Below are 6,034 nucleotides of genomic sequence, written 5' to 3' on the forward strand. Positions count from 1 at the left end.
ATCCCAGAAGTGGTGACTGCCTGCTTAGCTGATTGTAGAATCTTCCACTCATGGGGCTGCCACATGGCATTCCCGTTAGACACCATCACAGGACAAGCCAGGGAGCTGACAGCCTTCCAGTCACCATCTAATATAGCATCCTTCACCACTGAAGCCCATCGTGACTGCAATGGATTTTTTAAAACAGCTGGCAATGCCAATCGCTGCTCAGTGGAAGGTTCCACTGGTTGAGCCTGACAATTTGAAAGAGTGGCAAGCTGGGCTATTTTTTGTTGTAACATATTTGATCTTTGTATCTTGTTTTGTGATCGCTTCTTCCTGCTGAAATAAAAGATTTTCCAGAGATCACTTGAACTAACAAAATGAATGTATCAAAAATGAATGTATCAAAAATGAATGTATAAAAAAATTAATGTATCAAAAATGAATGTATCAAAAATGAATGTATCATGTTTGTAGAATCATGTGTTGAATTTTAAGAAACCTCTGCACAAAAAGGCATAGGAAAGAAAAACAAAGATCTCTAAAGCTTCTTGCAAAAAGACAAATACCGGAAAGGACCAGGAATGCCAAGACTTCAGACAAGGAAGCCCTCTGTCTCCAACATGTCAAGGATGATGAACTTATCCAGATAGGAGAGCAAAGGACCAAAAGCGCAAGCGCAGAGGAGAAGAGTTTAAAAGTTCAATGCAGAGGAAGATGATGATCTGAAGCTCAACGACCACCAGAGACCCCCATAAAAGCCCCCACAAAAAACTACGCATGCCCAGAAGGGCGTGGACCTATTTAGCATGAGAAGCGAAGACAGGCGGGGCCAGGGGTTGAATATGCATAGAAAAGTTGTGTAATGTATTGCATATGGAACACCTTTGTGAATAAAGTTGGGGGGCAAACTTCAGCTCGGGGCACAAGATTTCGGAGAGTTATCTCACTTGTGCCGGGCGCCGACAATACATACCCACTTCATAACTACCTCGAGTTGTGGAGTCTATTTATTTATTCCGCATATCGCTTCACTGCTACAATTGACGGCAGAGGGGTCTGACCCTGAGTCATCGGAATCGGAGCTTGGAGGAAGTGGGCAGCGCAGCGCCACCGTGGTGGGGTGGTGGCTGCCTGGGGCGGGGGTCTGCGCTGCTGTTGTCTGTGTAACTGTCTCTGCAATCCCGCTAGCAGGGCTGTGCCCGGCCCCCCCGAGCCATGCCGGGCTGTTTGCCGCCGCGAGGTACCGCCGGGCTGCGCTTCTGCGCCTGCGCGTCGCTGCCACTGCTGCCGCCGCCGCCGCGTCTGCAGGGAGATGAGGGGCCAGCGCCGCCGCGCTCCCGTCTCTGCCCTGATCTCCGCCTTTGTGTTCTGCCTCCTGACTGAGCCCCATTTCGTCACCAACCCTGCCTGCCTCCTCAGGTTTCACCCCGCCTCCGGAGGGACCCGGCAGGGCCACTTCCTGGTTTGCCTCACTTCGCGGAACCGCCGAGCTGTTAACATCCGCTGTCTGCGGGCGCACTTCCGCCTCTGCCGCTCCCGCGCATCCGCTCGGTCCCGCACCGTCCGGCCCCGAGCTCGCCTCTATACGAGCGACAAAATCCTTTACAGATGGACTGACTGGAGCCTGCTGCCCTCGCACTGGCTGCCTGCCACAAACACCAAAAAAATTTTTAACCCGAGATGGCTTTGGGACTTCTGTCTGTTCTGATGTGGCTCGCTCAAACGCCTGAATTGCAGCCTCTGCGGCTCCTTTCTCCGCGGCCATGCTTTGCAGGGTATGTAAAACCTTTTTCCAAATGCTTCCGAACTCCAGTACTATTTTCTTGTCTTTTCCGCCCTCTATCACTATGTCCCAAAGCAACTGCCCCAGTTCTTGCCATTCAGCTTCACTAAAAATCAGCGAAGGCTTTTGCAACTTGCCTTTTTTCCTTGCCCACAGAACCAACTGTTCTAAATCGGCTTCTTTAACTTTTTCAGCTCTCTCTAAGAGAATATGCAAGAGAAGCCGCACGGAAGCCTGCAGATCCCCATCCATGGTGAACTTTCACCCTTTCTCTCCGCGGCTTACCTCCAACCTCCGCGGGGCACTCCGTTCGCTTTTACTCGGCGAGGCAGCACCTCCGTTCCAGCTCCCCGGCCCCGGCTCCGTCCACACCGGCCATTCGGGCTTTTCGTGAACACCGGGGTCTTTTTCTCCGCTCCAGCTCCCATCTCAAATGGCTTGATTTGGAACTGGAGTCTTCCGCTCCGTTCACCTGATACTCGTTCGCAAAAAGCTAATTTAGGATCCCAGTCCCATTGCTATACAGCAATTTGGACCTGATTTTCATAGTGCAACTCAAATTCGGCTCCCCGTTACCCTAAAAGTAATTTGGGAGCTTTTCGGAGCATCCTGGGCCACTGGTTCGGGCGCCACAAGAAGCCAGGGACCTCATTAAATCAAGGGAGCTGGCTGGACAGAACGCACATCCAACCAATATGATTAATGCAACGTTCTTCGTTTATTAGAGAGAAGATGGCAGTTTTTATACACTTTTACATAGTTTACAATTCACAAAGGCACTCTGATTGGCAAGTTAACATTGTTTATCTTTGTCTTAGGGTGGCCTAAACCTTACACTATAAACCTATACTACTTCACACCCAGACAGCCCAGTGCTCCCCATCACATCTTAATACAATTTTTAACTGCGCCAAAACCTCTTAATTTCTAACTGCGTCAGAGGCTGGAAGGCCTCGCAAGGCCCAAATCTGAGGCCTTGACTGAAGTAGTTCAAATCTCATTCCAAACATAAATCATGACCTCTCTCTCTCAGAAATGCTGCAACAGGTTTTGGGGATGAAAACACCCCTAAATGGAAGGCTGGGCACAGTGGAGGGGACTGGACAGGTGCGCTGTTTGGGGAAAAGTGAACCACATCCCTAGTCTATGTTTGACCTGTCACCATAGCCTCCAGAGGACTGGACTGGACTGGGCTATGGGAAGCAGCAACAAAGAAGCAGCTCTTCCCGGTGTTACCAGGAGGAAAGGAGAGGGGACAGCTGTTGCTGGACTTCAGCAACAGGCTCTGCAAATCCTCTCACCCTTCGGCTACCAGTGTGCCACGAGGAAAGGAGAGAGGACAGTCTGCTGATTGGGACTTCAGATACAGACCACACACCTCCTCACCCTTCGGCTACCAGTGTGCCAAGAAGACTTCAGGGACAGACTCTGCATGCCTTCTCTCCCTTGGCTACCTGGAAAAAGCTACAACCGTGGGGGCAATCTCTGTGTTGAGCCCCCTGCCCAGCTGATCTTTTTAATAAAGAGCTGAACATTAATAAAGGCATAAGCCCTGTTCATTTCAACAAGGACCCTGAAAACCCCTGACAGGAGTTCTGGCCAGGCCGAGGTGCATGCTTTCCAAGTGACTCTTAGCAGGAGTGCTCGCTGTGCTTTCACAGAACACTGTTCCAAACAGGTTCTCACAAGCGGTGGCTTGTCCCTGCATGTCTGCACCTGCTTCACAGACCAAGGGGTCTTCTTCGCAATGCCCCATCAATCTTCCCCACCTTCTGGCCAGATGCCAATTGCTTTGGCTAAAGACTATATAAACTGTAACTTTCTGAGATTACTCTGGTTAACCCCCACAGACAATGGTGAATCTATGTGGCTGGACCATTGAGGATCTCATCTTGATGGTGGTAGCTATAATCTCCTTCCCCTCTTTTTCTTTCTATCCTTTATTTCCTTTCTGTCCTCTCTATCACATTTGCTGTTGGTACCACAATAAAGGTGCATTTATTGTGATTAATCTGATATTCCCCTGCCGTTTGCCTTTTTGCACTTTTGGGATTGTTTAACGTACCATCACGACACCCCGTTTGTCCTAGCGGATTGTGATATTAAAATTGGCACCACGGACAGGATTTCTGTCTAGACAGAAGGAGTACAGGTTCTGTGTAGTCTGTAACAGGGGAAGGATGTTTTGCTTCAGCCGCACCTAGCCTGCCAGTCCAAAAGACTGAGCAGATATAGATAGCAAGGGTGGTGACTAGAATTTCCGGCAGACTGTACATTGCCTAGGTGGAAAAACACCCACACTGTCTTTGGAAATTCACAAAAGATGTCTTAGTGCAAAAGGTGGGACATTGTGTTGTTTTGTTGTTGTTGTGAGTATCTGGACTGTCTGGGAAGGAAGGGACAACCTGAAGAAACTAAGCAGGGGCTCACAGGCAGACTTTATCTCTTCACCCCCCCAGGGAGGCGAAGGGAGACACAGTGAAGGCTGTGTGGTTTGTGTAACTTAAGTCTTTACCTCCCTGTCCAAGACTGGAGTACCAAGATGTTTCCTATTACCATCCGAGTAGCAGTTGCCTCTGGGCAGTTTTCCTTATCTCCTGTTAATAAGCCCATCAATGTCTTGCCACATGACTCAGAGATAACACTCTCCAGGAGCCATTTCTGTTTAACAGGTGATTAAGGACACACCTCGTGACTCAGAATGACATCAGCCCATTGTGAGATGCTCTGCCCAGGGGGAGGAGCTAGGCATTCCCATCTGGATAAATCCGGGGATTTCTAGACAGAGAAGCAGCCTTCCCACAGGTTTCTGAGAAGACACAGCAACCACATCTGCCATTCCAAGAGGATTGCAGCCACTCCAATTTGGACTGCTACTTGCACGCTGGCCAGAGGGGTGTCAGGTTGTATTCTGACTTTGTCAGTGGTCTTCCTTTTGTATCATTACATGTATTTTTGTCTTTTTCCCAATAAATTGTATTTCTGACTTGGAGTATCTCACTGGTTTTGCTTTCAAAGCAGAACACTCCCTGTCGTGGTATTGGTCCCTTCACAAAATGAATGAAAACCTTAATGCAAAAGTTGAAGCTGAATTTTATGCTCTACTAGCTAAACATAATGCCAAACCATCTCCGGGAGGAGAAGAATGGGCACAAAGTACCTGTTTTAATTTGGAAAATGTCATTGATAAAGTATGCTCATTAAAACATGAAATAAAATTCAAGCCAGGCAGAAATAAAACTATTCTCTGTTCAGTTTTGGGAGCTTGCCTCACAGCAGCTATAGAAACTCGCTTTAAGCAAAGAAGTGAGGAAGAAACAATAATAGACTCCCTTCAAAACCTAGCTGAAATTTTGCAAAAACAATTAGATGAAGAAAGGAATGCAAACCATTTGTTGCAAAATGCCCTTAGAGAGGAGCATGTGAAAAATTCAAAGCATGCTGACACACCAAAAGAAACAGAGGAGAATGAAATTTCCCACATCAATCAAATTTAACCCCACAAAGAATTAACTTTGGTAAAAAATTGTTGGGAACATTGCTGTCCTAACTTGAGACCTTTAATTAAAACAGAATATAACTATGTTAATGATGAGGATTTTGACTCACACATAACCACTAAAGAAATCCCGTACACTGCTACTGAATTAACTAAATTAAAAAAGGAGTATGGGCGTCTCCCTCACAAAACTGAAACAGAATATGTATTCTGTGTGTATCTTACCGGGAGAGATCAAATTCATTTGTTGGAACAAGAAGCCAGTGGGTACTGGGGACATGGGGTGTTTTTAACAATGGGAGACAGATGTAGCCCATGGTCCCTAACTCAGCATGCAGCTTAATGGGCAGGGGGGCTTAACCCCTTAGAAAGGAGAGACCCTTTAGCTATAGTTGGTACCCCCAACCAACTTCTGGAAAACATTCACAAAGCTGCCTGCTTGCAAATGATACATGAGAGAAAATTAACTACAGGCTATTAATCACCAATGCAATTACCTGTAAAGCCTGAAATTATGACTCCTTTAATTCGAGGCCTTCCAGAATTACTCAAACCTACAGCGATTCTCCTTCAAAAACCATAGCAGATATACCTCCTATAGAAAGACCAGATAGATTTCCTAGTAACCAGAATGACCCATTTGTTCCCCTTTATGACTTGCTGAGGAAAGGGCTGAAATGGGATTGGACTCCTTCTCAGGAGAAAGCATTGCAATTGCTGATTTTTGAAGCAACAGCTCATCAAGCACTGGGCCCTATCCATCCTAT

The 6,034-nt window shown here is 47.2% G+C and overlaps 1 long non-coding RNA gene across 1 annotated transcript; it reads left to right on the plus strand.

The window, feature by feature from the left end:
- The first annotated feature begins 340 nt into the window (after positions 1-340).
- Positions 341-3,779, plus strand: LOC140682156 (uncharacterized). Its single transcript, XR_012053418.1, has 2 exons — positions 341-1,760; positions 1,963-3,779. It is a non-coding gene; the product is annotated as an uncharacterized lncRNA (long non-coding RNA).
- Positions 3,780-6,034: the final 2,255 nt, after the last annotated feature.

Source organism: Taeniopygia guttata, chromosome W (genome assembly GCF_048771995.1).
Source record: "Taeniopygia guttata chromosome W, bTaeGut7.mat, whole genome shotgun sequence".
NCBI lineage: Eukaryota > Metazoa > Chordata > Aves > Passeriformes > Estrildidae > Taeniopygia > Taeniopygia guttata.